Genomic DNA, 12,205 nt, shown 5'->3' with positions numbered 1-12,205 from the left:
TTTGAAATAGCCTTTAGAACGACACGGCAATGTTGGCCTTTTGTGAAGGTACAAACCTTTCTTGCATAAAATTTTAGGCAAAGTTCCAAATTTGTATGGTTAAAGCCGCAGAAAATTTTTTATTTGTTCTTCGCAAACCCTTTACTCAGAAAATTGTCGGTCCAGTTATTCCACAAAATCTTACAAATCTTGGTCATCTATATACATACAGTGGTGTGAAAAATAATAAGGACACTTCAATCCATAACCAAGATTACATTGAAAACTGACTAAAAAAGTGAAAATTACATTAGTTTATAAAATTTATTGTTTTCTTAAAATGTTAAGAAAAGTATTATAAAAATATTTTGATTGCCTGTAACCATATTTTATTTATCCTTTATGTTTTATGCGATTTGTCGTATTTTGGTGTGTGAAAAATAATAAGGACACTTCATGACATCTTTTAATAAGGACCAAACTTGAAAGAAATTAATGCAGGTTTTTACTAAATAATGGTAGACAAAGTGCTTCAGTGTCATTAATACTTTGTAGACGATCCTTTGTTTTCTAAAATGGAAGCGCATCGCCTGAGCATCGAGTCGACCAAATTTTGGCACTTCTCTACTGGTATCGCGTCCTACGCAACCTGTATAAGTTGCCAAAGGTCGCCATAATTTGATGGAGACTTTCCCCTGCTTGATTTTTTAACTTCATTCCACAACATTTTTCAATCGGGTTCAAATCAAGGGATTGTATGGGCCATTCTAACAACTTAACTTAATTATCCTAGAACACTTTTTCCATTTTGCCGTCATTTTTGGGACATTAACCTTGCTGAAGACTCATTTGAGAGGCACACCCCCTTCAGCATACGTAGGATTTATATTTTTCAAAATTTCAATGTAATCTGGTGATTTCAAAAACACTTTGGATACTGTATAGAGACCCCACAGCATAGTAAGAAAATGAGCCCCACACCATGATGTTACCTCTGCCATATTTAGCCGCCTTTAGAGAATATTTTGGGTTATATTATTGATTTTTAGGTCTTCAAACCTGATAAACTCCTCTATCGGAACAGAAAAATATATTTGGTTTCATCAGACCAAAGAATGGTACGCAATTTTTCTTAGACCAAGCGATGTGATTTCTAGCAACCTGTATTATTTGCTGAATATTTTTATACCCTACACCATTACGTGGGAAGTGTATAATTTTTCGATTAAAATGATACTTTTCTGACACTGTGAGCTCTAATGTGGCCACCACAGAGTTGTTTTAGGAGTTGTTGATGCGTAAAAATTAATATTTAAGTAGTTTTTTATTTGTAGAGATGTGGTAAAAGGATCTTTTTTAATCATCGAAGAACGCATTTATTATTACAGGTGCAATTTTTGGATTTCTGCTACGACTTTTATTTTTGAAGTTCACTTAGCTGCATCCTCTGCCATTGTTTTTAAAGATTCTAAGCTTTTTCTGTAATTTTTCTGTATGAATTTCCTTTTTTATGTAAACATTTAATGATTTCTCGAGTAGCGTGATAACAATGCGTATTTTTACCCATATTTGCAAAGAAAAACTAAAAAACACCCGTAGATTTAACATTTAATGAATAGAAATTAATTCATTTTAAACTTTTACTTACAGGAAAGAATCACAAAAAAATAGAATCAATTTATTTTTACTAAAACGAAAAACTGTCCTTATTATTTTTCACAGCAGAAATCACGGATTTTACGAAAAATATTTGTTTTGTATAAAAACTAAACAGAAAGAAAACAAAATCGTAACAGGATTTTTTATTGCAATACATGTACATTTTCGAAAACCAGTTTCCATCGCAAATTCTTCCATTTTACACATTTTAGGAGCGACCAAAAGTTGTGAATGTCACTGTCCTTATTATTTTTCACACCACTGTATGTACAGTTGGTAGGTGTAATTTCGAATTTTCTCACTCGTGGGCATGGATAACGGAACAACATAAAATACAATTTTGTCATTAATGACGGTTACAACATATTAAATTAACACCAAAATGATTTTAGTTTCCCAAGAAACCACAAATCGTTGCATTAGCCTAAACCACTAATATTCTTTCGCAATTTGTATATTTTTAATTTCTTTTAAATTATTCAATCCAAATAAAATTGATTGTTGTAAATAAAATATTTTTTTTAACTTTCAAATATTATCAAAACTGCAGCATAAAATATTCGTGTGCATATGGTAATATTCAAAAAAGTTTTACAATCGTTAAACTTGAGGTTCACCATTTAATAAGTAGTGAACTGTTAATATATTTTATAAAATATGAATATATTTATATTAATTGAAGTGTTTTAGCCACGATCTCATAATATGGACCATAACAAATAATTTTCGTGGAAACTGCGTTGGTGGTAATATAAAAAAAATGGGAAAATGTGTTGAAGTAAACAAGTTTTTTTGTGTTCTTTCTTGATTTCTGGCCAAACCACGCAAAATTAAAATCTGTGCTCAAAGAAAGAACTAAAGAATACCCATTGGGCAACATGGTTCTAGTGTATGACTTTTCGATATATACACTGCATCCCCCTAAAATCTATGCTGACATTTTGAAGTTTTGATTTCAGTGTTTTTCGAATTTTTCTTATAATTAGAGGGTGCAACTAGATAATAATCCAAACTAGTTATAGGATTGTAGAACTCGCGATTCCACGTCGTTCGATGTATATCTTATGAGTGTGCTCCGTACAGCTTCCTAGTAATAGGAGTCCAAAGGCGAAAATTTGGTGCGTAAATTTTCTGAAAAAACCTATTTTTTGGCTTTAAAATTCGGATTCGCGAATTACACGCTTTTTAACTTTTGTGTTTTTTCTTTGGTTGTGATTTCAATATTACTCTGTACTTCTTAACTGTATTGCTTATCATTCTAAGCAAATATACTTTCACGATGACAAACTATTTTCTTCGAAGAAGTTTTAGCAAAATACTTCAGGTTTTGTATGGAAATTTAGCTAAATAGTAGAATAACTCCTAAAAATGTTTCTCCAATTTTTCGTATTAAACCAAAAAAATATATTTTTGAAATAATATTCCCCCAATACGTTTTTGTCTTTTGTTGTTGCTGTAATATGCATGTTATGAACCCAATCTTTATAATTTTGGACTCACATATTTCTATGCGTTGTCTAGATGCTGTAGAGATTTTACATTTATTTTTTTGAGATTTATATGGGCTCTGACTTATAATAAATTAAATTTACACTAAGATTTTTTCATTATTTGTTGATTTTCCACAAAAATAAAAACAAATTTAGAAATATTTTAACATCAGCAGATAGATATAACATTCTGTTAAAGATTTATACATATATTTTCTTATTAAAACCCAAAGGAAATTTGTAATTATTTTTTCTTTATAAGGGAACAAAACCCCCTATAACTTTTGGGTTTAGCATCCAATTTTGTGAACGCGAACATATTTGAAACCACAATTTTTTTCTTAACCTGAGTACAAAAAATCGCGGATGTGCGCAAAAAAAAATTATTTTTTTTTTCAATGGTATTGAAAAGGAAATTTGAAATTCACCATAAACCCTCGTTAGCATTAATGCTGAGAGTATTAAAATTAACAGAATTTGGGTGTTTGGTGCACCAAATACCTCAAATCGGGCTAACATAGATATGGGAGCTATATCCAAATCTGAACCGATATTCTCGTTTCCTTTCGCATGTTAAATACTCCTTACCACAATATACTGTAAGGTATAAAAATGTGTCAAAACGAGGCGTCAGAAAAATGTTTTCCTTCGATATTTCTACGACATTGTTCCGAAATCGTTCAGAAATCTGTACTTAGATTCGGAAGAAAAAATTTTCCTTCCGAATTTCAAAAGGATTTTCATCCAACATCGTTCCGAAATCGGACCGACATCGATCCGATTTCGCTCTAAAATTATGTCAACCACTTCATACAACTTTCGTTAAAATATTGCTACGATTTCGGATCCAACGATCCGAATTTCGTACCGATTTCGCTACTCATAACTACCGAAGGTTGCGCTAAAAAACGTTTGTCGTGCAAGCCATGCAGTTTAAATGGGAAAAAGCTCATCACTGTAAACAACAGCATTGCATTTGAAAAATCAAAGCTCGACGGCAAAGCTTAGTCTCTTAATTGCAATGTTGCAGTTACAATATTGCAATAACTTCAGTATAAGTGTGAGTTTCGAAGCATCGCCAGAGAAGCCACTGTCGATATGACTGAAGAGCTTACTAACCCAACACCGAAACCAGGTCACATAATTTGGTGGTTGAGTAGGTTCGAATTGTCGGTTGTCCTTTTTCACTTGCAAACATTATCCGACCATCGACAAACTCAAAATGCTTCTTTCTCTCTGGGAGCCTTATTAACCACCTAAATTTCGTGAAGATCCGATCAAAATTGCGACCTGTAGCTTCATTAAAAAATGGAAAAAATGGGGTTTATTACTGACTATTGCGATATTTCCGTTATTTGGTAACCTATGCCATTGTAACTATGATTTTTTCTACTTTCATAGTAAGGCTTTGCTTTTGGAAGGCCCCCAACCAAACCAGTGATATTCGTCATTATAATTTAAATTGCAGAAATGAAATGTTGGGTTTCATTAGCGACTATTGCAATATATTCGTTGTTTGACCACCTACTACAACTTACTTTTCTCCAAATAAGTTTGTTTTCCATTCCGAGCCCTGAAAATTATCCGGCCATCACAAAAATCAGTAGTCTTCTTCCCTCCGGGACCCCCACCCAAAATTTCGTGACGATCTCGATCACAATTTATTTCAAAAACAAGAAAAAATGGGATGTACTACCGACTATTCATAGTCAGGCTTTGTTTTTGAAAAGAACCTAATCAAAGCTGTGATATTCGTAATTATAATTAAAATTGCAATAATGAAAACGAAACGAAGAACTACAATTTGGTGGAATTAAACTGCTTTTTGGATGCGTATATCTGCCTTCGGGAAATATTCATTTGTTTGAAAGTCTTCATCATGTACTTTTTGCTCAATATGAGAACATAATGGTTACTGGTGATTTTAATTGCAATTTGTTCAATTCATCCAAAGCGTACTTGTTTCGATAACTCTGTACTAGGTTGAACCTTAAAATTGTGCATAATTTTATGCCTACTCATTTTGGTATAGCTAATCATTCTATGTCTCTGATAGATTTCATGTTGATCAGTAACAACTCTCTTTTGATGCATTCTGATCAGGTTCAGTGTCCCGCAATTTCAGATCATGCACTTATTTTTGCATCTCTATCTCTTAGCCACAGTGTCTATCCCCATTTTGTTGAATATCGGGATTACAATCAAATTGACTGGAATTCATTATTTTCTTTTCTCAAAACTTTTGACCCCATTTTGGTCTTTGAGAGTATGTGTGTTGACACTAAAGCAATGGTGTGTACGGCCTTCCACTGGTGGTTTCTGTAAAATACTCTTAATAAAATTAATTCAACAACACTTGGATGTTTAAGTATTTTTTTTATGTAATAATTATTTAATAATTCATTTGAAGCACGATTTTAGGTAAAATTAGTGCTTAAAAATGTCTAAATATGTAATGAAAAAACAAGTGAGCAAAGGCTATAGTCGGGACGGGGCCGACCATGTGATACCCTACACCACTACCCCTGTGCATAAGCTTTTCACTGGTAAACATTTCTTTTAGGGAATATAAACCGACTACCACCAAAAATAATATGCCTATTTGTCTCTGGGACCCCCATAAGCAATCAAAATTTCGTGACCATCCGATCAAAATTACGACCTGTAGCTTGATTGCAAAAAATGGAAGAATTGGATGCATTACCGACTATTGTGGTATCTCCTTTGTTTGACCACCTTCGCCAACCTGCTTTACACCAATGTAAAGGTAATATTTTCTTCTTCCATTGACAGGCTTTGTCGTTGGAATACCCCTACTAGAAGCCAATATATTCACAAAGAATAAAACTTTGAATTTGTCTCCAAATGAGTTTTTCCCCATTCCGACCCCTAAATATTATCCGGCTATCACCAAAATCAATAGGCTTCTTCCTATGTGGGACCCGCATCAACTCCCAAAAAAATCGTGACGATCCGATTAAAATTGCGACCTGTAGCGTGATTACAAACAAATCGGAAAATGGGATGCATTACCGACTATTGCCATATCTCTGCTATTTGACCACCTAATTTACATCGTTGTTAAGGTGATATTTTCTACTTTCCTTGCCAGGTTTTGCTTTTGATATACCTCTTAAAGAAACAGAGATATTGGCTTTGAAATAAAACGTAGACCTTTTCTCCAAATAAGTTGTTGCCCATTCCGACCCTTGAATATTATCCGACCATCATTAAAATCAGTAGGCTTCTATCTCTGAGGGACCCCCATTAGCCCCCAAAATTTCGTGACGATCCGATCAAAATTGCGACCTGTGGCGTGATTACAAAAAAAAAAATCGGAAATGGGATGCATTATCGACTATTGCCATATCTCTGCTATTTGACCACCTAATTTACATCGTTGTAAAGGTGATATTTTCTACTTTCCTTGCCAGATTTTGCTTTTGATATACCTCTTAAAGAAACAGAGATATTGGCTTTGAAATAAAACGTTGACCTTTTTCCAAATAAGTGTTTGCCCATTCCGACCCCTGAATATTATCCGACCATCATCAAAATCAATAGGCTTCTTTCATTTTGGGACCCCCATTAACCCCCAAAATTTCGTAACGATCCGATCAAAATTGCGACCTGTGGCGTGATTACAAAAAATCGGAAAATGGGATGCATTATCGGCTATTGCCATATCTTTGCTATTTGACCACCTACGACAACCTGCTTTACACCGTTGTAAAGGTGATATTTTCTACTTTCCTTGCCAGATTTTGCTTTACCTCTTAAAGAAACAGAGATATTGGCTTTGAAATAAAATTTTGACTTTTCTCCAAATAAGTTTTTGCCCTTTCCGACCCCTAAATATTATCCGACCACCACCAAAATCAATATGATTCTTCATCTGTGAGACCCCCATTAACCCTGAAATTTTCGACGATCCGATCAATATTGCGACCTGTAGCGTGATTTCCAAAAAATAGAAAAATGGGATGTATTACCGACTATTGCGATATCTCCGTTATTTGGTTACCTACGCCGACATAGTTTGCATCATTGTAAAGACGCGATCTTCTATTTTCATAGTCAGGCTTTGCTTTTGGAAAGTTTTCAACCAAAGCTGTGATATTTGTCAATATAATTAAAATCGCAAAAATGAAAATTGGGGTTTTATTTGCAACTATGGCGATATCTTCGTTGTTTGATCACCTACGAGCACCTACTTTACATCATTAGAAAGGTGATATTTTCTGCTTTCATTGTCAGGTTTTGCTTTTGGTATACCCCATATAGAAGCTGAGATATTGGCTATGGAAAAAAACGTTGTCTTTTTATCCACCTAAGTTTTTTGCCCTTTCCGACCCCTAAATATTATCCGACCATAACCAAAATCAATAGGCTTCTTCCCCTCCTGGACCCCCATCAACATCCAAAATTTCGTGACGATCCGATCAAAATTGCGGCCTGTAGCGTGATTACAAGGTTTAGATGGACAGACGGACAGACGGACGGACGGACTGACGGACGGACACACATAGCCAGATCGACTCAGCTCGTCGAGACATTCATTTTGATATATATAAGTATGGGTCTACGACCATTATTTCGATGCGTTACAAACTTTTTGGCCAAAACCAACTTATAATACCCTCCCCACATAGTGGTGTAGGGTATAATAAGAAAAATTAAATATTAATTCTCTCTTAAATTTTCTCTTTTCCTATTTTACTCACCATTGCACTAAATGCTCTTATATCTCTTAAATTCTTGATTCTCTATTTACTTTTGTTCCTATAGTTAGAAAAGAAATAAAGTACTCTGCTAATTCTTGGATGAATTCTAATGAGGTAAGGTTTGTTGTATCGTTAAGAGACTTAGCGTACTTGGAATTCTTAAGGGCTAAATCTCAAGAAAAATGGAAATTATACTGCAAATATAGGAATAAAGTTAAGTTGGTTATTCGTAGGACAAGAAGACGTCATTATATTAGGACCTTCAGTGGAATGGATTCTGCAAGGCTTTGGAAGTTCCTGAAAAATTTGGAAGTTCCTGAAAAATGCGTTCCCTACTATGTGGAAGACTGCTCGAGTGGTGCCTATTCCCAAGTGTCGCTCTGTTCGTGATTCTGATGATCTCAGGCCTATATCTATATTACCCGCTTTATCTAAGATATTAGAATATATAATTAAAGCTCAAATGCTTCAGACTTGTGAGCGCATGATCGATGAGTCGCAATATGACTTTCGGAAAGGATTTAATACTACACATTTGCTTTTAAAACTTACAGACTCCATTCGTGAAAACATCAGTAAGAGTAGGCTGAGTGTGCTAATTTCCTTAGATTTGTCTAAAGCTTTCAACAGTATTGACCATTCGTTACAGATTTTAAAGCTGAGGAACGATTTTCATTTCTAAAAATCTGCCTGCAAATTGATATTTTCTTATTTATGTGACAGAAATCAATTTGTCGAGTTAAATGGTTCTAAGTCTAATTGTCAGAATTTATTGTCTGGGGTACCACAAGGATCTGTCCTTGGACCTCTCCTATTCATTCTATATCTGAATGATCTTCCGCGTCTCTTGAATTCTACGACTTGCCCCACTTATATATTCGCAGATGACATATTTTTGCTTTTCAATGGCAATCGTCCTTTTTCAAATTTACTTGAAATTACCATTAATTCTCATTTAAATACATTTGTTCAATTTACAACAGAAACCTCATTAAAAGTCAATCCGTCGAAAACTAAAGCGTTGGCATTACAAACCGTGTTTTACCTTCATTTGATCTCTTCATAGGTAATGATAGTATAGAATTTGTGCAACAACATAGATGCTTAGGCATAATAATCGTTTCTGAACTATCATTTAAGAGTCATATTGATACTTTAACCGGCAAAGTATGGGGTTCATTACGTAAAATTCAATGTGCCAATTTATATTTACACCATCGAATTAAGATAACACTGGCAAATTCTCTTTTGTTTTCACAAATATTGTATGGTCTCGAAGTTTGCTCGGGGTCTATTGCAATGAATATTATTAGATTGAAGCGTATCGTAAATACTACCACGCGTTTCATATACAATTTAAGTCGTGATAGTCATGTTTCTTCCTACGTTATAAACTTCCTTGGTTGTTCTTTTGATATGTATGTTCATAAAATTCCGTTGCCTTCTTTCGTTTTACAAAATGATAAAAAGTGAAAAACCTCCTGCATTAAGAAGAACCTTCGTCTTTACGCGTTCTTCTAAAAATCCTCAAATATTCATTCCTATGATTTGGAAGAATATTTTTTCAAAATCATTTATTGTCAGAGTAACGTGCTACTGGAATTTTTTACCGCTAGGACTGCGAATTTTGTCTAACAGCAATAATGCATTCCGCTTAAACAATTTGAGGCATTTCCATTCCCTATCTCAAAACTAATTTTGTTTTTATTATATTACATAAATCGAGTTATAGCTCATTGGACAAAAATTTATCTTATTCTAAACATTTTTTGGCTGGGGAGCCAAGATTACGAAAGTATTTCGTGTAAATTTAAAGAATTGTTAGAAAATTAATTGTTTCATATAAGTTTTAAATTATATGTAATATATAAACTCAGGTATTCTTTGTCATGTATACAAATTATTTGGCCTTTAAGGCTTTATATTATACAAATATGAATAAATAAAAATAAATAATAAAATAAAAGTTGGGTTTTATTTGCGACTATTGTGATATCGTCGTAGTTTGACCACCTAAGACAAAATACTTTCCATCGTTAGAAAGGTGATCTTTTCTACTTTCATTGTAAGATTTTGCTTTTGAATACCCTTTTTTAGACAATGAGATATTCGCTTTGGAAAAAACGTTGACTTTTTTCCTAAATAAGTTTTTTGTCCATTCCGACCTCTAAATATTATCCGACAATCACCAAAGTCAATATGCTTCTTTCCCTCCGGGACCCCCAACAAAACCCAAAATTTGGTGACGATCCGATCAAATTTGCGACATGTAGCGTGATTACAAAGTTAAGAGGGACGGACGGACGGACGGACCTCACTACAAGTGGAAATGTTCTGACATCTGCCCCGTACCCTACCAGGACATCAACATTTTTGGCGGTGTCAAATCCACATAGTGTAATGTTGGCTTACATTTTCTGAGTGTTTCAGCCAAGAAAAACTTCTATACAATTGATGTCGTAAGACAGGCCCATACCATTGAGTCTATATGAATCGGCGTGCAATCATGGATAAGTGAGAAAAGTGTCTCTTGTCCCTTCGGATATGTTGTGAAAAGATATATATGTAAGTACGTATACGTTTCAATATTTGTTCTCCCAGAAAAATTATGTCCCATATCATTGGGTTAGTATTGAGCATAACAGCTTAAGAGCTACAAGGAGATTGTACCTTTTGGTGTAACTTATAGTCTTATATCTTACTTTTTTTTAAATTAACTCTCCTTAATCGTATGTTTTTTGCATTAAATCTTAAAACAATTTATTTTCAGACTTCGCCACATATTTGTCTTAATTAAATAAATTCATGAAATTAAGTTTAAAACAGAAGATTTCACCAATGGACACTAATATGCTTGCAAAGCAATATCTTACTGGAAGATTTTTGGTTATTCCGTGAGAAAGTCCACAGAAAAATATTTTTGATTAATTTCAGTTTTAAACAATTATGAAGATGTCAAAACTTTGTCTGTTGATTTAAAGTAACTTTTGGCGGTTGGCCTGCTAATGAATTTTTCGTTTCATCCTCTAAATGTTGGCTTGCTATTCACGCTGTTGCAGTTATTTCAAATAAAACATTTAAATTAAAAATGACTTAAAATAATTAACCTAACTTTGTGGGCCCTTTGGCGTTAAATGGCTAAATAAGAGATTTCGTTTGCAGTTCCCATTGCAAAGATGCAAATAGCGGTCACACAAAGCTGATGATTTAGGTTGCGCAGCAGTAGATTGCGGCAAAAATCACTGCAGTTTTTTTCTTTTTTAAATTTCAGTAGTTTATGCCATTACTGAATTCATTACAAAGCCCTATGCCTTAGGGATAGCAAATTCTTTAATAAATGAGAAATAGGAGGGCTGTGTGAAAGGGTTTAGAAAAATACCATGGTTTATTGAAGATGAAGCAATAAGTCAGTTATTTTTTTGAAAACTACCGAAACTGGAAAAATACGTTTTGAAACGATTAACATTAACAGTCAGTGTAATAGCTATTTTCCAAGCTATGTAATGTTTGGAGCTGCTGCTCTAACTCGGCACGGCGTTATTTTTAGTTACCAATTTTTTTTCTGCAAAATTTTTGAAAAACTAAATTTAGAAATAATTTTTATTTGAAGCATCAACAAAGTGTAGATGGGAACTTGCCGCCCTGTTTCTAACCTCTTAATTCCAATTAAACTTAAAAACCAACCTCGTCCCTAGCTGTTATCGAAAAAGTCACAAAAATTACAAATTATAAAAAGGAAGCATCTTTGCACTAAAACAAGTAGCAACAAGCCTTAAGCCATTTACCGAATCATCTAAAGAAACTAAATGCTTCGAAAAGAAGAATGACAGTGGGTTGGGCGCACATTTTATGAAATGTATTTTTCACAAAAAACATGGACAGACTTGTGTTTGCAATTAAGTCGTTTGCGTAACAATTAAACAATGTGGGTACTCAAAATGTGCCACCACACCATATGTGATGGTGGCTACTCTGCCTGTCTCTCAGCCAGACTTCTTCAGCCATCAAGAAAAGTTGTACTTTCAAATTCGGTTAGTATTTTGGCTTTTAACACAAATGTCAATTTGACATCTTTTTTGGCAATACAATGAAGTCAAGGAAGAAGAAGTTATTTATCACTTGGCGAATGTCTCCAATGGCTTAAAGCGTAAAATACGTATAAATGTATCTACGTTCTTCATTCATACATTCACACAAGACTCACATTTAACAAAATTTCCGTTGAAATTCTTTTGGCCTCCTGTTTTGATGGACATACATTTGGAATTGTTGCAATCAGAAAAATGGAGGAGGAGCAAATGTAATTTGTTTAATTACTTTATAACCGTAAGCGACACATTAGCGGACGACACC

Source organism: Musca autumnalis, unplaced genomic scaffold (assembly GCF_047663935.1).
Source record: "Musca autumnalis isolate F117 unplaced genomic scaffold, ASM4766393v1 scaffold_3, whole genome shotgun sequence".
Taxonomy (NCBI): domain Eukaryota; kingdom Metazoa; phylum Arthropoda; class Insecta; order Diptera; family Muscidae; genus Musca; species Musca autumnalis.
This window is presented reverse-complemented; position numbering follows the sequence as displayed.